Source organism: Saimiri boliviensis, chromosome 15 (genome assembly GCF_048565385.1).
Source record: "Saimiri boliviensis isolate mSaiBol1 chromosome 15, mSaiBol1.pri, whole genome shotgun sequence".
Classification (NCBI taxonomy): domain Eukaryota; kingdom Metazoa; phylum Chordata; class Mammalia; order Primates; family Cebidae; genus Saimiri; species Saimiri boliviensis.
The window spans coordinates 37,045,907-37,069,682 of NC_133463.1; the positions used below are offsets into that span (position 1 = coordinate 37,045,907).

A 23,776-nucleotide genomic window follows, 5' to 3' on the forward strand; every position below is an offset into this window, starting at 1 on the left:
GCAGTCTTTATATATTAAAAATGGAAAACATGGGCAGATATTACCAGTGTTTGTTTATATTTAAAAATAACTTCTATTATATTTAAAATATGACAAATATGTACTTAAGAAAAATGAATATGAAAATAGGGGAATATAGTGGTTTTGACTGACATTGTTTTAAAAGCCAAAATAGATTCTCCAGGAGAGCCCTTTTTATATTTTTTTAATTTTTTTTGCCTGAAAGAGCAAGTTTTAGAACACTAGCCAAAATTTTGTTTTGCTTTTTTTTTTTTTTTTTTTTTTTTGCAAAGATTTCATTATGGACCCAACTCTTTTAGCAACTTGCAGAATGGAAGCAGTCTTCAAACCAAGGCCAATGAAATTTGAGGATATCAGCCACTAACACTGCATGTTTAAACTCATATTGTCATTTTTAGAATATCTTGTATCTGAGCTGTAGCTAGATTGAGCTTCAGAGATCATTTAATGTCTCATCCATAGATCTTGAAGTGGACAGTGACTTGCCTAAGTGGATATAGGTGCACAGTGCCAGTGCCAGAGCTGAACTCAGATTTAGTGACCTCAGTCATCTCAGGCCACTCTCAGATTTGGTACTTGAGGTTGGTATTGCTTCTCTGCATCCCACAGTCTCTCAGGCTCCCGGCCTCACGGCGCTTCCAACACCACCTGCTCTCCAAACAGCCGTGGATAATGGTGGAGGAGGAGAATTTTGAAAGCCTGCCCCCCAGCGCCCCCCACCGCCAATTTTTTTTTTCCAGGCGGTGGTGAGTTTAATGGCAGAGCAGCTCACAGCCCTTCCCCTTGGGGGCCAACTGCCCACAGCAGAGCAGGGCTGGGCCAGCAGGCAGAGGTTAAAACCCAAATCCTGACAGGAGGCACAGACCTGCATACACACTACACCCACATACATAATCAGGGGACTGACGGGACACATGGGACACAGACCCGCCCTGCCTCTGGCCAGAGACCTGTCCAAGGGGATTGTGTGGGCTGCACCTCAGTTCATCTAACTCCCTCCGCAGGTCACTGGTCCAAGCCAAAGGATGGGAGAGGCTTTGAGTCTAGACCTTGGACACCATCTGCAGCATATTGTTGTGGGCAAAGCAACAGGATTCCAGGGTGCTGTTGGGCTTGGTCATGAACACCAGCAGCAGGGGTACAAGGCCTTGGGGAAATAGCCCTGCTGCACCATGTGGTTCAGCACCATCAGCAGGCCGTACAGGTTGGCAATGGCCTTGACCTTGTCTTCACTCTTGAGCAGACCCATGTGCACAAGGAGCCTGGTGAGGAAGGTGGTGGAGTTGAAGGACGAGGAACTGAAGGCCTTCTTCATCAGGGCATCTATTGCATCCTGCACTGCCATCTCACAGTGGCTTCGTCCTTGAATACAGATGACACCTTTAGGAAGGCAGAAACAACCTTCTCGGGGTTAGATGTATCAATCTGCTGGGCTAACAGGACAGAGCTCTTAGGCCCCAGGTGCAGCAACTTCTCTGGAGATGGAAAGGCCAGGAAGGTGTAGACCTGTACAGGAAGTGGGGAGGACAGCACGGGAGCTGGCCCCCCAGGATTAGGGTCCAGACTCTTCTGTGAGGGTGTGGCTGACTTCTCTCCCTGCACTTGATGCTAAGGCTTTTCCTTTTCCTCCTCCTCCTCCTCCTCTTCTTCCTCCTCTTTCTTATCTTCTCTCTTCCTCTTCTTCTGTTTCCTCTTCTTCCTCTTCTCCTTCTTCCTTGTTCTCCTCATCACTGAGGGATGCCAGCACCTTGGCCGTGTTGAAGCCATCCAGCATCTCCTGCAGCTGCTCACAGCCTTCTCCCAGGGTGTTGCCATTCAGGTCCAGCTTCTCCAGCTCAGCTTTGTCTGCCATGGCCTCAGCAACAGCCAGGGCAGCATCCCTCTTGATTTCACTGAATGACAAGTTCAGCTCCTTCACCTTGGGCAGGCCACCATGGATTGCATCTGCAATGGCAACGGCACCCTTGGAGCACACCAGGCAGTCTCCAAAATTGATCACCTCTACCTGCTGCAAGGTCTTCAAGGTCTCGGCCATGGCCACAGCACCCTTCTCAGTGAAGGTGTTGTTGTTCAGGCTGATGACCTGCAGCGGGGGGTTGACGGCAAAGGTCTGGGCCAGGGCAGTGACACCAGGGTGGTTGATCCCATTCTGTGGCATGTGGACCTCCTCCAGGGTCCCAGTGACCCCAAAAGCTTCTGCCAATGCAGTGGCGCCATCCTTTTCCAGACGGTTTCTGCCAGCCACAAAGACCTTCAGGGCCAGAGGCTTGCTTTGGGCACTGGATTTCCAGTGACACTCGATCAGAGCTTCAGCCAGGATCTTGCTGCCCCCAAAGCCCATGCCACAGTTGTTGAGCTTGAGTTCGTGCAGGGTGAAACAGGCTGAGCTCTTAAATAGGGCATCAAAGCCTTGCACGCCGTCAGGCCTGAATGCATTGTCACTTAAGTCCAGTTCCACCAGCTGGGCCCCAGCTGTGATGAGCCCTTCCCCTAGTGAGATCAGAGATTGTGGGATCTCAGACCGCAGCCTTCCTGTGAACATGTTGCTCCAGTGGCAGCACTTCAACTCCGACTTCTTCTCTAAGGCTTTGGCGAAGACCTGGGCTGCTTCCATGCCCACTGTGTTGCCTTCCAGACGCAGAGCCTCCAACTTGTCAAAGTCTTCAATCTCTTTAATCAAATCTTTAGCATCTTCCGTGGAGTTGAGTTTGAGGCTCTTGCCCTTGAAACTCAGCTGTCCCCTAGCCACCTGGGTCTTGGCCAGAGTCTCTTGCAGCTTGGCAATGTCTTCCGAGGCCATGTTGGTTGATCTCCAGGGGTCTCAATGTCCAGACAGCTTGTCTGTCCGGTCTCTTGGGCTCCTGGCCTCACGTGCTTCCAACACCACCTGCTCTCCACACTGCGGCAGATGATGGCGGAGGAGGAGGATTTTGAAATCCCTCTTTCTTTGCATATTAAATAATTTATTAGAGGTAGAGAATTCTGATTTTGATTTTATAACTGTTAAAAAATCTAGCTCTATATATTCTATGCACTATAGAGTGAAAATGAAGAGGAAAAGTGGAACACCTTAAAAAATCCCATAGTAATGCATTATATTTGAAGGAAAATTTTATGTGAATAAGTTTTAACATAAAATCTTAAAATTTTATGGGTCTTAAGTATATATTTTTGGATATTTATGATAAATAGATTTTAAAAACAGGGAAAAGCAACATATATATGATATATTTATGTACATATATATATAAAATTGCACTTTAGGTTCTGAGGTACATGTGCAGAACATGCAGGATTGTTGCATAGGTACATACATGGCAATGTGGTTTGCTGCCTCCATCCCCCCATCACCTGTATCTGGCATTTCTCCCCATGTTATTCCTCCCCAACCTCCCTACCCACTGCTGTCCCACCCGATTCCCCCCGCAACAGACCCCACTGTGTGATCTGTCCCTGTGTTCTCATTGTTCAACACCCATCTATGAGTGAGAACATGTGGTGGTTGATGTTCTTTTCTTGCATCCATTTGCTGAGAATGATGGTTTGTCTTCCACAGTGGTTGAACTAATTTACACTCCCACCAACAGTGTAAAAGTGTTCCTATTTCTCCACATCCTTCCCAGCATCTGTTGTCTCCAGATTTTTTAATGATCCCCATTCTAACTGGCATGAGATGATATCTCAGTGTGGTTTTGATTTGCATTTATCTCATGACCAGTGACGATATGCATTTTTTCCTATGTTTTTTGGCCTCATATATGTTATCGTCTTTTGAAAAGTGTCTGTTCATGTCCTTCACCCACTTTTGAATGGGCTTTTTTTCTTGTAAATGTATTTTAGTTCTTTGTAGATTCTGGATATTAGCCCTTTGTCAGATGGGTAGATTGAGAAAAATTTTTTCCCATTCTGTTGGTTACCGGTTCACTCTAATGATTGTTTCTTTTGCTGTACAGAAGCTCTGGAGTTTAATTAGATCCTATTCGTCTATTTTGGCTTTTGTTGCCAAGGCTGTTGGTGTTTTAGTCATGAAGTCCTTGCCTGTGTCTATGTCCTGAATGGTTTTGCCTAGGTTTCCTTCTAGGGTTTTTATGGTGTTAGGTCTTATGTTTAAATCTTTAATCCATCTGGAGTTAGTTTTAGTGTAAGACGTCAGGAAGGGGTCCAGTTTCTGCTTTCTGCACATGGCTAGCCAGTTTTCCCAACACTATTTATTGAGCAGGGAATCCTTTCCCTGTATGACTCCTTTGTAATAAAATGAGTATCGTATAGAAACTAGACTAGAGAATATATTCCAAATTGTTAACAATGGCTGTGTCTGAGTATAATGGGTAACTACAAATTTTCCCATTATGTCTGCCTTCTCTTCTGATAACAAGAAAAATATATTTTAACTTGAATTGCATTTTTATTCAGGATGGAATAGATATTTTAGTTTAGATAATCTTTTTAGCAAATTTAAAGTATTTTAAAAACAAGGAAAATTTGTTAGATTTTAAAGAGAAGACTAAATTATGCTTAACACCTTATCTCTTACTAATTTAAAATATTTATACATATTTAGATTTATAATTTATAAAAGTCCCTTATAAAGGTTAATATTCTGTAGGAAGTATAAATGAAGTTTACCTCATTAGAAACTGTTTTAGTTCTTTATTTAACCCTCTGGTATTAATAACAACACTCAGAACTTTTATCTTAAACCTTTCTTAACACCATAATGATCTTCTGAATTTAATATCTAATAATTTCTACCCTTTTTAACTTAGTTTGCATTTATTTTCTATGTATATTGCATTTAATTTGTCATATGCATTTATATTTGCTAACTATTTATTCCACATTATTTAATCTTAAATTGAACATTATTATTGAATATATTATCCTGCCTGGTTCATTAGTTGTTTAATGTTGACCTCTTGTTCTTCTACTTTGTTGTAAAGTTTTCAGGATCTGGATCCTATGTGACAGGTATTTTATGCCACCCTGGATTTTAATACATCATGGTAGGGTCTGGACAAGCACTTGTTGATGCAGTGCTTACCCAGCTCTTAGACTCTGAAGTACTAGCTAGTTAGATTACAGGAAAAGATTTTCCTTTACTTGGTATTCTTCCCGCTGGATCTGGGAGCTCTGATTTGGCACTGGGAGCACAGTGTCAAATAGCACAAATCCTTTGGGGTGCTCGGCTACTGGGTAGGATTTTAAAAGTAACTTTTCTTAAATTTTTAATGTATAAATGCTTGAAATTGCCCTATTCAAGACTTAGGATAAAGTGGACAACTACAAAGAAGACCTCTACTTTTAGAAGGGATATGGACTGTATTAGTCAAGTTTCTCCAGAGACACAGAACCAATAGAGAATACATAGATACATAAAAGAAGATTTATTAGTTGGCTTGGCCAGGCGTGGTGGCTCAGGTTTGTAATCTGGCACTTTGAGAGACTGAGACGAGTGGAACACCTGAGGTCAGAAGTTTGAGAGCATGGACAACATGGTGAAACCCCGTCTCTATTAAAAATATAAAAATTGTCCAGCCATCATTGTGGCATGCCTGTAATCCTAGCTACTCAGAAGGCTGAGGCAGTAGAATCACTGAAACCTGAGAGGCAGAGGCTGTAGTGATCCAAGATCAAGCCACACCCTCCAGTCTGGGTGACTGGGTGAGACTCCATCTCCAAATAAATAAATAAATAAATAAATAAAAAGAAGTTGGCTTATGTGAATATGGAGGCTGAGAAATCCCTTGATATGCTGTTTGCAAGCTAGAGAACCAGGAAAGCCAGTGGTATAATTCATTTCAAGTCTGTAAGTCTGAGAACTAAAGGAGCCAAGTGTAACTCTGTCAAAAACCGAATGCCTATGGACAGGAGCAGATGACTGTCCCAGCTAAAGCCATTACTTGGACTTCTCACTCTCTCCTGGCCCTCAGTGGGTTGGAAGATGCTCACTTGCATTGGTGGGGATGGGTCTTCTTTACTCAGTCTACTGATTTAAATGAAATCTCTTCTGGAAACATCCTCACAGACACACCCAGAAATGTTTTCCCAGTTTTCTGAGCATCCCTTAGCTCAGTGAAGTTGACACATAAAATTAACCATCACAGAGACAAGTGAACAAAGGGTGACCACTGTTGTGACAGGGATTTAGAGGGCCTCCCTGGGGAACAATAAAGTCCTCTCTGCTTTTCATCCCAGTGCTTCTTTCCTTCTGTCTTGTCCTTTCAGTCTGACCAGCATGGCTCTCAATAGGAGAGAATGGCCAGGAAAGGAAAAAATACAGGATTAGACCAAAAATGAAGACAGCCAGGTGAGCTGGAAGAGATAGTCTGAGATGATTTCTGGTTGCTCTGAAGGGGAATTAGAGCTCTAAGGGGACAGAGAAAGGCACTTCCTTCTTTCAGTTTATCTCAAGCTCTAAAAATCAAAACTCCCTGGAAACATGAAAGCTAGTAGATTCGACATGTAATCATTTTCGAAAAAGATACCTCCTGTTTCTTTTACAGGTTGCTTTCTTCTTTTCAGTAACTGGTTTGATTGAGCCTTCCCTATTTTGCTGCCACTTCCCAAATTGGTCTTTTTGGATGGGTATAGATTCTCTGACAAGGTGTTTATTTATGGGTACCTAGATTTCTGTCTCTTGCTCCTCTGGGTGTGCAGTTGTGTTTTATTTTCCCTTTTTCTTTTGTTTGCTTGCTTGTTTCACTTCTTGATATTCCTCATAAAGAAAAACAAATGTTTTCTCTGTTGCTAGCTTACTTTCTTCTCCCAAACATTTTGGAGCAGCTTTTTTCTTTTTCCAATATTTTACCTCTTGTATATTTACCTTCTGTGATAAAATACACTGCCTGCATGGGGAAATTCCTACTTGCAGAATAAACAGTTGTCTTTATTTTTAAGTCATGAAAATAATCAACTTATTTCAGAATTCTACTGGAATATACCTCATTTACAAAAGTTGGTAAGAAACAAATGTGTGCTTATTTTGCAGGGTTTCCAATTCTAGATATAACACTTTATGTTGAGAAATATTAGTAAATTAAAGTTTTAGAGGCCTCGTGCTTAATAATAAGAATAAAGAGAATTATTATTTAATCAAATTAGAGTGAATTCAGAGAGAAACAGCAGGGTTTTTTTTTTTTTTGTCCCTGTCCAATAGCCACTTCTCTGGTAGGTGTCTTTCATTATTTCTCAAGGCACAGTAGCTATGGATGACTAGAATTTCTGTAATAGTTCTCTGATTTCTTTCGTTCTTATGTTTTCTAAACCAATTGCTTTGTAACAATTGTTTCCAAACATAGAAATCCTGATTTACTTGATCTTCTAGACAAAAAAAAAAGTTATTCAAGAACTAAATAACTGATTCATTAACAATGAAGAGTGTCCTAGGTCAGCCCTTTCAACCTCCCATCATCACAGCTGTGTCGTTCACTGTTTAGCCTGGCTTATTGCACAAAATAGAAACTGTCTGTTTGCCAGATAAAGAAATAACTGTGATGTTAACAAGTATGCTATAAACTCTAATGCAATGATCTATGAACTGGAATTTGAGAACCAGTGCTTTAGATGAATTTTTAAAGACTTTTCTCACAGAGACCTTTCCTCACTGATATATACAGTTGAGCTAACAGAGTCTTCATAAGCCAATGCCGAATGCATTAGAGCTTTTAATTTAGAAAACAAAGAAAAAATATTCCAGAATAAGATGCTATCAGAAACCTTTTTCTTGGGCTCTCTTCTCATGAGAATGCTGTGGTGGTGGGAGTGAGCAAAGTTTGAAGGGGATATAGAAGAAATTAGAGTCTTACAGAACTGTGGAAGTTTTCCTCTTTGAGTTCAGCTCTGACTGGGCCATTGGCTAACTCCCAAGGCATGCTGACTTCACATAGTCAATGACATTGTGTGGGTGTGTGATTTTTGAAAGCTGGTGTTTTCCTAAGTATCTACAAAGATGATGGATACTAACACAGAAAAAGCGACCTGCAGTAAAGAACGTCGCAGATAGCATGTAGGGCCGTCATGGAGTTCACCTCTAAATTTGGAGATAAAAATCAGTGTCTGATAATAAAGACAGAAAAATGGTAAATATATGATCTCTGTACAAGAGAATAATTTTTAAGTGTATTGCTTAGGAGACTAGAACAATTTGATACTACCTAGGATTCATTCTTGGGACTGGGTCACAATGAAGAAGGCAGTACCAAAATTGCTTGTGCTATATGATTATATAAGGCTGTTTTAAATAGAGCATTGTTCTTACATGGAGTGTAAGAAAATTTGAATCTTGGAGTATACAAATATTTCTACTTGTCCCTGTCACATGCAGGGGTATGGGTCCTAAACAGACAGTATGGTGAGTCTAGTGGCTTCCTTGTCAATTTTACCCCATGATGGAGATGGGTACATTAGGCTATCAGAGCTTAATAGCTCTATACAGTAAAAAATTCCCAGATAACTTTATTTTATCTGATTCGGGGTTCACCAAATAACCCACTTAAAGTAATTGTCATTCCACATACATTTTCTGATAGGAGATAAAAGATTCTGATCAGATGAAAAGGATCATTTGGCTGTTATCATCACAAGTATTGATAAATAGCTTTCTGCTCAAGTTTATCAGTCTTTTATGACTTTTGGTTATTGTGAATTAGTCATCAGTTGCACTGAAAAACAGCAAAGAAGACCAAAATGTTGCTGAACCAGAACCTTGACCTATGGTGAACCTCCTAAGGTATGCTGCCTACAGTTTTCATTCTGAACAGTTCAGAAGCCTCACCTTTTGATTTGAGAGTGCATCTTGGGTTTGCTATAATCACATAATAATGTCACTGATGCAAATAATACTAATAGGAATAAATATTATCTTACAACTACTTCACACTTAAAATTGATCAATCCTGGATTAAGTGCCTTGCACAAATTTTCTTATTTTAGTCCTCCTAAGACACTGTGAACTAGACACTGTAGAAATCCAATTTTCAGATGAGGAAAGGGAAGCTTAGCGAGGTTAAGTAACTTGCCTAATGCCATATAACTAGAGGGTGATGGAACTCTGACTTGCTTTTACCTAGAAAAAGTTTTATAAACTTAACTAAAAATCTAAAACTTAGAACTTAGCATCAGTTTGTCTGTAATGCTCATGGATTTTCCTAACTTTGTGTTAGTTTAGTCCTTAAGCTGGCTTCTATCACAAGAGTAAAATGATTGTCAGGAGCTTCCAGGGGCTACAAGTCTCCTGGGTCACTTCCAATGAGAAAAGAGACCTTCTTCCAGGAGTTCTTTTAGAATGGTGAAGAAGTTTCTTTTCCAGATATCCTCAGGAAATGTCTTATTGCCCCCAGCTGAGTGATGTGTCAAGGCCTGAATACATTTCTATAACCATGGGGATTAACTCAATCAAGGTTAAGCCAGAGGTACAGTTAGCATCTCTTAAGCCACAAGAATTCCTGCTACATCCAGGCAACCAATAGTTATATACCACACACTTATAGGTATAAAATCTTGTTCTCAAAGCGTTATTTAATGAACAGTTAGGCTGGAGTCCTCCCCTCAATAGAACAATGTAATTTATGAAAAATTTCAGTTATTTAAAGGACATTTTATGAGGTTGAATAGCATCCTCCCTTTTCTCCCCAAATTTATGTCCACGCAGAACCTGAGAATATGACATTATTTGGAAATAGAGTCTTGGCAGATGTAATTAGTTAAGATGAAGCCATACCGGGTTAGGATGGGTCTAAATCCAGTGAGTGGTGCCCTTGTACACAGGCCTTGTGAACACACAGATACACAGAGAAACACAGAAGAAGGCTTGTGATGGTGGTGGCAGAGATTGGACTTACACTGCCTCAAGCCAAAGAACATCAGAAGCCACCAGAATCTTGAAGAAGCAAAGAAGAATCTTCCTCTGAAGACTTGGGTGAAAGCATGAGCCTGCCAGAACTTGATTTCAGATTTGCAACCTTCAAAACTACAAAGAATACATTTCTGTTTTTTGTAGTCCACCCAGTTTGTAGTATTGTTATAATAGCTCTGGGAACCTAATACAGAGACCATGGACAGATCTCTCCAACAGTTATGCAATGGGAGAATATATCTGAAATTTAAAACTGACAAACTCAACAAATCAATAAGAAAAAGCTAAGCAAAAAATAAAAGATTTGGAATAGACAATTTGTATAAAATGAAACAAAATCAAATACTTGGAGATGCTCAAAATAACAATCAGAAATGCAAGTTAAAATATCACTTTTCAATGATTAGCCTAGCCATAATTTAAAAAGATGTGTCAACTCTTGACCGATATTTGAGGATACAAGAACCCATATGTCCTCTGGAGGGAGTATAGACTGAGCCAGCCATTCAGAGAGCAATTTGGCAATCTTTACTGAAATTAAGTATATGCATACACTTTGACTTAACAATTCTGCCACTGAATGTGTGAGCCAAAGAAATTTTTACATAAGATCATAAGGGAACATCTATGAATGGAAATGTCATTGAAATAATGTCGCTGATCAGAGTTGGAAGCAACTTGATGTCTGTCATTGAGAGAGTAGAGAGGGGCTATGGACTAAATGTTTGTGTCCCTCCAAAATTTATATCTTAAAATGTTAACCACCAATATAATAGTTTTAGGAGGTAGAGCTTTTGTGAGATCATTAGGTCAGGAGGGTCCTAGTGACTTTATAAAAGGGACTTTGGAGAGCTTTCTTGCTCACGTTCCACCATATAAAAACACAAGGAGAAGTTGGAGGTCTGCAACATGAACGAGGGCTTCACCTTAACCCATCCATGCCACAACCCTAATCTGACTTGGAGCTTCCAGACCTGTGAGAAACCAGTGTTTTTTGCTAAAGTCATCCAGTCTATGATACTTAGTTATGGCGACTTGGACTAACTAAAACAATGGATAAAGTGTGATGATTATGCATCATGGTAGCTTGCCATGTGGCAATTAGAAACGATGAATCAGACAACACTGAATGGATATTGAAAAGATGTCTAAAAAAGAAACGAACATAATGAAATATATCATACAGTACTACTTAATAACATCTATCCACTAATCACAGCACATTTTACAAGAACACATAAAGGATTCAATAAACACAATAGAATGGTCACCTGCCAAAATCGTGGATATGAGTAAGAAGGAAACAATTAAGAAAAGGCCTCACATGGATCAATATTACAGTTGAATTTTGAATACTGTGGCGAATAGGAGCACTGACACCTTGAGCACTTGCAAATCCGTGTTTCACTTTTGACACCACCAAAACTTAACTACCAATTGCCTACTGTTGACTGGAAGCCTTACCAATAGCATAAACCATTAGCACACATTTTATATATGCATTATATACTGTATTCATACAATAAAGCAAGGTAGAAAAAAGAAAATGTAATTAAAATTATAAGGAAGAGAACATATTTTACTATTCATTAAGTGGAAGTAGATCATCATAAAGGTCTTCACTGTCATTGTGTTCATGTTGAGTAGGCTGAGGAGGTAAAGGAGGGGTTGGTCTGGCTGTCTCAGGGGTAGCAGAGGCAGAAGAAAATCTGCATGTAAGTGGACCCACAGAGTTCAAACCTGTGGTGTTCAGGGATCAACTCTACTAAGCTTTTTTATTTTTATTTTTTTGCCATTGTTCATTTTTTTGAAAAAGACATTTAGAAGTGAGCTCAGTGTATAATCAATGCACATTTTTACTTCATTCTAGGGTTCAAGTATATTTTTTGGTTTTCCCTTTTCTCTGTTGTTCTTAGTCTCCTTTACTTTCCGTCTTCTGTCACCCCTGCTTCATCAATGTTAATATTCCTCAGGGTCCATTCTTGATCTTAATTTTTTTGTTCTACAATTATTTCCTGGAATTTGAGTCATGTCTACGACATCTATCTACATCTAGCTTCCACCTTTCCCATGATTACTGATCTGCGGTATCTCTTATGTGTTCTACTCAGCAGATGTGATATTGAACCCATATTCTCTTCTTTGCCCTGCAAATGTGGTATTTTAAAATGATATCTCAATATCACAAGCAAATTTGGAAACATCTTAGAGTTCTCTTTTTTGCACTCCATATATCAAATCCTATTTATTACACTTAAGAAATACCACTAAAGCCAGCTTCTCTTGATATCTTTACAGTCACAGAAAGTCACCAAAAGGCTTTAAGCATAAAAGTGGTACAGGTAAACCGCTTCAAGAATGATTGCTATGCATGCAGCAAGAGGAATCTATTGAGAAGTATGGAGACAGGCTGAGAGTTATTAATGAAATCAAGGAAAGGGACTGTGGATGCTTGAACTAAGGTGATGGCAGTGGAGACACAGGGAAATTAATTCCTTTCATAGATAATTTGGTAATGGACTTGATATGAGTGGTGCTGAAGCTAGGAAGAGCTGTGAAGGGTGAGTCTTCAGGTTTCTGTCATAGCTACTGGGTGATTATTATGCAATTTTCTAAAGAGAGAATTGGGAAGGAGTAATGGTTGTCTTGGGGGAAAGACTGTATGACTGCAGTTATGGATATGTTATACTGAAGGAATTTTGGTATAAAAGTTGAAGTGTTTATAAATACTATAAATAGATCCAATTTGAAGAACCGAGGTCCAGGCTTTTGATACAAATTTGAAAGTGGTTAGAATATTAATGCATTTGATGCTATGGGGGATGGCACACCCAGGAAGAAAGTGGAGTGTAGGAAACACTCACATTTAACAGTTGGTAGAAGGCATTCGCAAAAGAGACAGTGAATGAAATACACTACAGAGCGAAGCCAGAGGAAACAGTCTTCTCTGTTTCAAGTCTGTAAGTCTGTCCAGGAGTGTCAAATGTTGCTGAAGGGTAGCAGGATGAGTGCTGAAATTAGGTCCCTGGGATTCGCCACATATGGATCACTTGAGTAATGTTGGATAAATAGAATTTAGGTTTAGGACTAAGAGGGAGGTGAGATAATGGTGGTAGCAAGTCTAGACAACATTTAGGAAGTTTGGATAAAGAAAGGAGGGAAGGTATATAAAAGGTAGTTGGAATGTTATGTAGGATCCACGGAGTGTTTTTGTTTCATTTTGTTTTGTTTTAAAGATGGGAAGCAAGGTGTTTAAATGCTTATGGGTAAAATAACCTAGGAATTTTTTTTTAAAACCTAAGAATTTGATTGCTACTTTTATGTTTCCACATGGTATTATAATAATCTTCTTACAAGTAAAACTCTGCCAGTAGATGTTGATTCCCTTGAAAGAAGGCATGATGTGTTATTTGCTTTTTGGTATTTTCATTGCTCAGCGCTAAACCAGATCCATTATATACAGTCAATAAATATTATTATTAAATAATCCTCATACCTGTAATCCCAGCACTTTGGGAGGCTGAGGTAGGTGGATCACGAGATCAGGAAAGCAAGACCATACTAGCTAACATGGTGAAACCCCTTCTCTACTGAAAAAAAAAAAAAAAAGTTAACGGTGTGGTGGCACGTGCCTGTAGTCCCATCTATGCAGGAGGCTGAGGCAAGAGAATTGCTACAACCCGGTAGGTGGAGGTTGCCGTGAGCCGAGATTGCGCAACTGCACTCTAGCTTAGGTGACAGAGCAAGACTCCCATCTCAAATAAAATAAAATAATAAAATATAATTATAAAATATCCTTGAGTCTTAGCAGATCCAAGTAGTGATCAGCTCATCACTTTTCCAACAAGCTTCTAATGTGAATGAAAACAAGTAGGACACATTCGTAATTATTATATTAAATTAACTGATATCGCAGTTGTTAGTTTAAAATAAAGCAGACTTTTCCTAAGGTATTAAGTTTCTTCTGCACGTGAGAGAACTGTTATATTACACCAGTAAAAGGAGGAACTCTACCTATGAAAATAAGTAATCTAAAAAAAGAAATCTAACAATGGAACTGTAGGCTGGTATGGGGGTGGGGGTGGGGAAGAGAGAAAGATTCTAAAAACCTGAACACAAACAATTAAAGAGTAAGAAAAAAAAGATAAACAGATATCTTTTTCTCTGGAAAGAGATTTTTAAAAAATAGCCATCAGCAATATTTAAAAGATAATTATTCTTTATAGTCATTTTATAAAATGTTACTTCTTTCAAACTATCTTTGTGATTTATTATCTTAGTTATACATCTTCCTTGTTATGTTCTCTCCCTTTAACCACTTTTTTGTATCACATGTAAACATTTAAAAATATTACATGCCTCTTATATTTTGATTGCCTTTTTATGTGGTGGCTGCTTCACGATATTTAAAGGTTATTATGTGATTTAAACAAGACAAATGTTTTCTAGTTTCTGCTAATTGCCGTTTTAAATTTAACTTACAAACATGCAATTAACTTAAAAATTTTTATCACTATTATTCAATACAGTTCTGTAACATGCTGGGCATCTTCTTTATTTAAAACAATCATTACTGTGGTATCTTCAGAATGAAATATAGTCTTTGTTATTTAAACAGATGTGAAACGACATTTTCTCCCTTCGTAAACCTTTCCAATTCTTGCAAATGAACTCTTCACTACTCAGGTAATTTCTTACAATCTTGACTTTAGGAAATTAAAGTTAGTTTTATTGAATTGTTCTAAGTATCACAATTTCAACATGCAGAATTTACGAGTATTACAAAATAGTCAAACAACTTAAAAATGCTTTTCTTTAAAAATTTCCACCTATATTGATTTTTTGTACCTTGTGAGTACGATATTCAATCAAGAAACGTGCTTTTTTCTTTTGTTGACCATTTAAAATTGTTTTCCTCTGCAATTTTTTGAAGCCTGGGTTTGAGAGATGGCATTACCTTGTTAGGTACAAAGGGCGCATTAGCTATTTGGCTCTATTTCTAACTGCTTTTCCTTCTGGGTCTTAAAAAAGACTTTAAAAAAGTTTCTCAATACATTTGTTTGAAATGTAGATCATAATTACTTCAGCTTGTAGTCAACTTGCAGTAATAACTGATAGATTGCAGTCTGCATTGTGTTAATAAATTTTGTTTTTCCTGACAAATTTCCTAAAGTCATTTTTATTCCTAAGTTATATATATGGAATTGTAATAATATCTATTAAATACATAGAGAGACAATAAAATGAAATGCGTAGTAAAATTCTAATTTCCTCAACTGAATCATTTGTCCAACAAATGCTTATTAAACGTGTACTGTTTGCCAGGCATCATTCTATACACTGACAAAATGATGGTGAACAATATAGATATAGACAGATATTCTACCCTCTTTGGCTCTTTGCTGTTAGTGAAGAGAGTAATACAATAAATAGGTAAAAAAAAAATGGAAATGTAATTTCAAATAGTAGTTGGTGAAGAAAGTAATAAAGAGATATAATAGAACTTGCCTATTTGGGTGGGGAATGGTGGATAACACAATCAAGCAATCTCTCTTCTCTGAAGAAGGGACTTCTAAACTGAGACCTAATTGATGAAAAACAAGCAGTCATGCAAAAAGCTGAGGAGGAGCAACCTGGGCAGAGAAAATAGCAAGTTCCAAGGCCAGCTTGACTGGATCCTGTTTGGTAGGAGAATAAGGCCAGTGGTATTGGCAAGACAGAGTTTATATAAGAGCATTTTTTCTTCTCAGTTGAAACAAATCACAAATCAATTACTTAAACAGTGTGCAATTATTTATTTTAAACTCTCTATGCATTGAGTGAGTCCCTTGCAAGATAGAAAATAGTAAGTTTCTTTTAAAAATAATTTTCAAATATTTCAAATCTACAGAATGTGCAGAGACTGATAATTAATGTTCACCAGATTTAAGAGACTTAACCCTCTTCATATTTGACAGTACTTCTTCAGATTCCTTTTCAGAAATAAAATGTTACAGATATATTTGAAACTTTTTGCACACCTTTGCTTATGCTATTCTCTTCCCTTTTAAGAGGTAATTACCATTGAGAAGTTTACATTTTTACAAACTGTCCATTCATAATTGTATTAACCGTTCTTTGTGGCAAGATACAGACATAGAGAGAGGGGCAAAACCCAAAAATACATGAATCATATCCCAAAATGCCATCTAATCATCATTTAAGCAAAGGAAGAAGAATGTCAAGACAAAGGAAGCACCCACCATACACTTCCTGAACTTCATTTTCTCCTTTCACCCAGAAGTACATTATCCTGACTTTGCTTTCAAGCTTCTTTATAATTTTATTACCAATAAGTTACCTTTGCCTGTCTTATGTAAATGTAATTGTATAGTTTACAGAGATTTTTGTCTGGTTATTTTCTTCAACATATTTGTGAAATTCATCTATGTTATATTACATATCATTACAGTTTGTTAATTTTCATTGCTGCAAATATTTGTATGCAAGTAACGCTATTCGCTGTCCTTTGTAATGTTGACTGTTACTTGGATTTCTTTCAGCTTTTTGGTTATTACAAGGAACACAGCTATACATATTCTTGTACATAACTCTTGGTTGCATAGGTACTCTCATTATTGTTGGATATACACATAGTAGCAAAGTTGTTAATTCATAGGATATGTCTGTCTTGAAATTAGTAAAACCTTCTGAACTGTTTTACAAAGTGGTTGTGCATATTTACATTTCCACCAGCAGTGTATGGAATTCTTGTATAAAAAACAAGAATTTTTATTGTTCCATGCCCTTAACCAACACTTGATATGTCAGCTCTTTTAATTTCAGCCATTCTGGGGAATGTTTATTTTATCTCTCTCAGGTTTTAATTTGTATTTCTTTGGGACTTACGTTCTTAAAGTCATTGTCTTATGTTTATTGACCATTTAGACGTCCTTTTTTATAAAGTGTCTGATTGAGTCTTATTACTTAATTTTATTATTTTTTGAGACAGAATCTCACATTGTTACCCAGGCTAGAATGCAGTGGTGTAATTATCACTCACTGTAATGTCAGATACCTGGGCTCAAGTGATCCTCCCACCTCAGCCTCTCAAGTGGCTAGGACTAGAGGTGTGTGCCACCACAACTGACTAACTTTTGAATTTTTTGTAGAGATGGGGTTCTCACTATGTTGAGCAGGCTGGTCTTGAACTCCTGGCCTCAACTATCCTCCTGCTATAGCCTCCCAAAGTGCTGAGTTTGTAGGCAGGCGCCACCATGCCTGGTCTTTTTTCTTATTGATGTGTAGGATTCTTCACATTTTTTAGATAACAAGTTATAGGTTACTAGATATCGAAACTATTTTCTTTAAGTTGTCATTTCTCTCTTAATGATGTCTCTTGATGTTGCCCAAATTACCACTCTTTCCCTTACAGTTAGTACATTCATGTTCTGTTTAAGAAGAGCTTTCTTATTCCCAAATCATGAAGATATGCACCTACGTCATCTTCTATAAATTTTGTTTTCACATATAGAACTACAGTCCACCTGGAATTGAGTTTGTAAAATGTTTATTTTTGTGAGCAGTGTAAGGTAGATGTTAAGTTTTACTTATTTTCCTTGTGTGAGTAGCCATTGTCTCAGCATTATATATTGAAAAGACTTCCTTCACTGCACTGCCTTTACCTGTATTGTAAATCAAATGTCCTTATATATGTGTGTTAGTTTCTTCTCGTTCTGCCCCATTGGTCTGTTTATTCTTTTGCACATACCACATTATCTTACAAAAGCTTTATCATTTTTGATATTTGGCAAGGTGGTTCTCTCTTCTTGCTCTTTTTTTTTTTTTTAAGATTGCTGTGACTGTTCTCAGTTTATACACACACACACCGGTAACTCCACACAAACAGATTTTAATTGAGAAACTCTAAAATTATAGGCATATTTGGAGAGATGTGATATCTACATAATAAGTACTTTTTAAGTTCACAAACATGGTATATTCTTTTATTTAAGCCCTCTTTAAAATTAAAGAATTTCTAAATGTGCCATTATTATTTTAGAGTTTTCCAGGTAGAGGTCTTTTTCCTTCTTTGTTAGATCTGTTTATTCCTGGGTATTTGATATTTTTGATGTTATTGGAAGTGTTCTTTTAAAAATTCATTTTCTAACTGTTTGTTACTAATAAACAGAAATGTAGCTGATGCTACATTGACCTTGTATTCGGAAATCTTAGTATCCTTGTTTATAAATTGTAATAGTTTTTAATATAATCTTTTGGATTATTGACAAATAATATCAGTATATCTTCTTCAGTTCTAATCTTTGGAGATTGTCATATCAGATATCTTTGTATTATTTCTGACCTCAGAGGAAGTTTGTAACATTTTACTATTATTTTTATTAATATGAGTTTATCAGAGAAACACTTTGAGTTCTTATTTTTTTTCACACATCATTAATATATTTCCATTTTGAAAAATATTTCTCCTGGATATAGATTACTATGTTGGAAGGCATCTTATTTACAGCCATTTTCACTTGAAAGTAGCATTCAGTTGTCTTCTGGGCCCTGTTGTTTTTATGGAAAGGTCCACTGTTAGTTACTCCTTTGAGGGTAAAATTCTCTCTACCCTGTCTCCTAGCTTTGGCTACTTAAAATATCTACTTATGTTTTCAGCACTTATTCTATTATGTTATTAGGTACAGGGTTTTTTTGTTTTTGTTTTTGTTTTTCATTTGTGTCCTTGGGATTTATATGGCTTTTTTGATCTCTGGATTAAGGTCTGCAGTTTTGGAATCTTTTAAATTAAATAGTTGTTCCACTTTTTTTCTTCTTTATCTCAGGGACTCCAATTACATGTATTTTAGATCATATCACTGTTTTCTCTTTCTCTGTTAACTTTGATTCTTTATCTTTCTCTCTCTTTTCTTCATGCCTGATAACTCCAACAGCTGTAGTATCATTTGATCTATTTTGTTTCTCGTAGTTTTCATTCAGGCAGTTTTGTTCCCTTTGGTGCCTGGTTACTTTTTATTATAGATTACTGTACTCAAAATTGTTTATAGGTATTCTTATTCAGAGAGAACTTGTGTTTGTACCTATAGGTGCCTTGGGGACACTAGCAATCATGGATCAACCTAAACAATTTCCAGAATTGACATGCTTCAGGCAAAACTGCCAATTTCTACAAGGACCTGTGTACTTTTAGATGACTACTAGACTCTAAGGCTGAAGAACCTGGGGGATCCGGTCCAAAGCTAGATAGATCCACCAGCTTTCCCGACCTGTCGTCTACTGGGGGACTCCTGGACCCCAACTTTGGTTTCATAGCACAGCAAACCTCTTAAGAGACATCTTCTATCATCAGCAAATGCCCTTGACATGAAGAAACTGAAATTCTTTTCTTTTTCCAGACTTCCTTCTCCCTTGGTTCTAGGTCCAGTAACTTTGCAATATTTTCTTGTCTTCTCTATTACCATACACATATTTTAAAAATATTTTCTACAGTTTTTTTCCTGGTTTTCCTCAGTGGAATAATTGGTTTGAGGAAGTTAAAGTTTGCTCTATTGGCAGTTCATACCATGTACCATATGCTTCAAAACTTGAGTGTCTATTACTTACCAGAACCTAATCTGGAGATTTGGGCTATATAATTGAAAACTAATTCTTTGTAATTGGAATTTTACAATCCGTTTATTGAAAGTATATTTTGAAATCATTTGAAATGTTACAAAGCATTATGGATAAATAAGGAAAATAAGGGAATTTGGGAAATATGACCACTACTTTCACAACTGTTATTTGAAGTTTATAATAATCCTGGAACATAGGTGATCATTCACAGATAGAAACTGATTATCAGAGATCATAAATACTTCAGCAAAAGTGACAGATTTAGTGACTAGTTAGGAATTGGCAGGAATTAGAACTCCAGTCTATTTTTGTCCTTAACATTCATTGCCTCTCCTGACTTGGAAGATAATTACTGAGCATGCTAAATATCTTTCATATAAATTCTCATTCTTCTGCCAAAACCATGACCATGTAACTGTATTATGGGAGATGAAAAATTATTAATTTTTCTGATAAGTGTTGAACTTGAGGCATAATTAGGTTGGACATTAGAAAATTTTGGAAAGGAAATAGAAAAAGAAAGACATAGTTTCAAATCTGGCTTTGCCACTCATTAGCTGCATGACCTTGGAAAATTTATTTAAGTTTCTTAAATTTCTATTTCTAAGCTTTAGAGTGACATGCACATCTCCACAGGTGAACATGTGAATTATAGGAATTATGTTAGATAATACATGAAAAGCACTCCAGTGTAAAGGAGAGTTTGGCTTATGTTTGTCTGGTTTCTGGGAGGTAGCCTCGCAATCCTTGGGACTGTTTTCAAGTGAGAGGAATATCCTTGTTATTCTTGGTAGGTCCTGATAGTTTATACTAACAAGGTGACTTATGACAGACCCTTAGATATTTAAAGCTAATGAGATGACTCAGGATGGGGGCCAATCACACAAATTCTAACCGTGTATACAATTGGGACTTTCAGCCAACAAACATATGAGAAAATGTTCTCAGAGTTAAACACTGAGTACTCATGGACGTAAAAATGGCAATAATAGCCACTGGAGGATACAAGGAGGGAGATGGGAAGGGGATAAGAATTGAAAAAAACTAATCACTAATCATAAGAGAAATGCAAATCAAAACCACAATGAGAAACCATATCACACCAGACAGAAGGGTTTTTGTGTTGGCAAGGCTACAGAGAAAAGGGGACGTTTATACACTGTTGGTGGGAATGTAGATTAGTTCAGCCACTGTGAACGTGGTTTGGAAATTTCTCAAGGAACTGAGAATTGAACTACTCTTCAACCTAGCAATCCCATTACTGGATATATATCCAATGGGAAATTATTTATATCAGAAACACGTGCACCCGTATTTTTATCACAGAATTATTTACAATAGTATGTTACATGGGTTGACATGAAATTAACCCTGGTTTCCATCAATAGTGGATTGGATAAAGAAAATATGGTACATATACACTGTGGAACACTATATAGCCATAAAAGAGAACAAAATCATGTCCTTTGTGGCAACAAATAAATGCAGCTGGAAACCATTATCCTAAGCGAACTAACACGTAAACAGAAAACTGAATACCCCATGTTCTCATTTAGAAGTAAGAGTTAAACACTGAGTACTCATGGACGTAAAAATGGCAATAACAGCCACTGGAGGATACAAGGAGGGAGATGGGAAGGGGATAAGAATTGAAAAAAAGTACCTATTCAGTACTATGCTGACTACATGGGTGACAGTTTGATTTGTACTGCAAATTGCAGCATCACACAAAATACTTTTGTTATAAACCTGTACATGTACCCATGTACCCCCTTATTCCAAAATAAAAGTTGAAAAAAAGAAAAAAAAACAATTGGGATTTTGAGTCTCATAATGTTAGCCTAACCTCCAGGGAGAATTCAGACTGGAGACTGAATTCAACCTCATGGTCAATGATTCAGCCAATCCTACCTACATAATGGCCCAATATGATCTCTAGATCCTGAAGTTCAGGTGTATTATCTGTTCTCTTGCTACTAATAAAGACATACCTGAGATGGGGTAATTTACAAAGGAAGGAGGTTTAATGGACTCATGACTGGGGAAGCCTCACAATCATGGCAGAAGGTGAAGAAAGAGCAAAGGGATGTCTTACATGGTTGCAGGCAAGAGAAAGCGTGTGCAGGGGAACTCCCATTTATAAAACCATCAGATCTCATGAGACTTACTACCATGAGAATAGCATGGGAAAGACCTGCACCCGTGATTCAATTACTTCCCACAGGGTCCCTCCCACACAAGGGAAAATTAAAGGAGCTACAATTCAACATGAGATTTGGGTGGGGTCACAGCCAAACCATATCATCGAGTGAGCTTTCTGTGCTCTGTATTGTATTTTATAGTGCTTTTGGTGGATTGCCACATGTAGATGTGTTGGGATGTGTCCTGACTCCAAAATGAAAGACAATGGATGCTTTGCATTTAGGATACCGCATACTCTGCCCTGTGCATCTATTACTTTGGATGGTCTGATTTGGCTGGTTCAATAAAACTGTAAATGTAACAACAAAGTACTTTCCAAAATTCTGTAAATTAAGCCAACAAATTATTGAAACTGAAAGGGTAATGAGAACCCCTGAATTTATAGCCATCTGGTCAGAAGTGAGGATGGTGTATGGGCCTTTGAACTTATACTGTTCTCTTAACCTGTGAAGTTTGGCCTAACTCTGGGTAATCTGTGTCAGAAGTCCTTACAATCACTTATCATGGTGTTCAAGTAATAGGTGGTAACTTAGTTAGTACAATAATTAGCAATAAATTAATATAAGAACAGATATACAGTCACTGCCAGATATGGGACACTTAAGTTTATAAATGCATATAAGTTAGTGAATAATTAGTGAATTGCTGAAAATAAATTTCATACAGTTAAAACATATAATCACTGAATATTTTAAAACCTCTTGGGTGGTTTGAGTGACAGAAGTTTGAAAACTGATCTTCCATTATGTGATATCATATTAATTACAAGAGTAATTCTTCTGGGATTACCTTCTTGCAAACTAGATTTCTAAAGTCTTTATTTGAATTCATGTCAAGTCCTTAACATTCATGAAGAAACTTCTCTGTGTTAAGCATAATGCTTAGAGATATAAAGTCAAGTAGGACAAGATCTCTTCACTCCAAGGCTCATTATCTAATGGGAGAAGCAGGCATATTAATTTGCAACTCTAATAGGGTGGACTGTAGTAAATGTTTTGGCAGAGTTACAAGCAAAATGCTATGGGAGTACAGGGGAAGAAAATAATGTCAGAAAATAAGACTCTCCTGAAACAGGCTTGTATTCTTGATGCAAGGCAAACATTGCAAATGAAATTCTCCTTTAACATGCTGTTAAGATTTTCTTCCCTTTTCTACTATGCTACGCATGTTCAAGTACATCATGGATTCTTAATCTGTGGTTCTCAGGTAGTCTGTGATCATTTTTCCTTGTATTTCGTTTCTCCTGCTTTGAAAATTGAGGTGGAAAGATCCTTATTTATTCTCAATTATATTTTACAAGTGTTATTAAACTACAATCAAATGACAGGAGAAAGGAATATAAGAGTGATGCAATGGAAACTAGTTACCTACTCCATGATTTGTGTCTGAAACAGTTTGTTGTTGATGAAAATAAACGTATTTGACCCACTATTATAATTGGGAACATAGATCTTTGTTTACAACAGGCTAGTTTAAGATGCAATTTGTTAAACTTGAGAGGGAATGATGGTCAAAAGCTGTAGTGCTTCTGGTGTGACCATATTCCTGCAAATAAAAAAAGGAAGCCACAAAGCTAGAAAAATATCTTACATTGGCCATCTGAAAATAAACTCAACAATACTTGTGAATTTTATGAAAATGCTGTCAATACAGTGCATCCAAGCATAAGGATCAGACTGTATCATGTTATATTCTTATGAACTGAATGTTTGTGTCCTCTTAAAATTTGTGTATTGAAACCCTAATTCCTAGTGCGATGATATTTGGAGATGGTGCTTTTAGGAGGCAATTATGTCATCAGGTGGAGCTCTTGTGTTGAGATTAGTGCCCTTAGAAGAAGAGACATGAGAGGGCTTGCTTCCCCTCTCTCTCTCCACTGTGTGAGGATATGAGAGCAGAGCCACATGTAAACCAGGAAGAGTGGCCTCACCAGACACTGGATCTGATGGTGACTTGATCTTGTATACCCGTTTTTAGAACTGTGAAAAATAATTTCTATTATATAAGCCATATAGTCTATGCTGAGTAAGGCACAGGCCTATAATTGGACTTTTCTCTACATCTCCAGATTTGTTTTTTAGAAGC

The 23,776-nt window shown here is 37.4% G+C and overlaps 1 long non-coding RNA gene and 1 pseudogene across 2 annotated transcripts in view; one reads left to right on the forward strand and one right to left on the reverse strand.

Annotated features, from left to right (window-relative positions):
* Positions 1-23,776, forward strand: part of LOC104653286 (uncharacterized) — a 951,899-nt gene that overhangs the window by 124,021 nt on the left and 804,102 nt on the right. The gene's annotated exons all lie outside the window — the stretch shown is intronic.
* Positions 1,065-2,821, reverse strand: LOC101029323 (ran GTPase-activating protein 1 pseudogene; annotated as a pseudogene).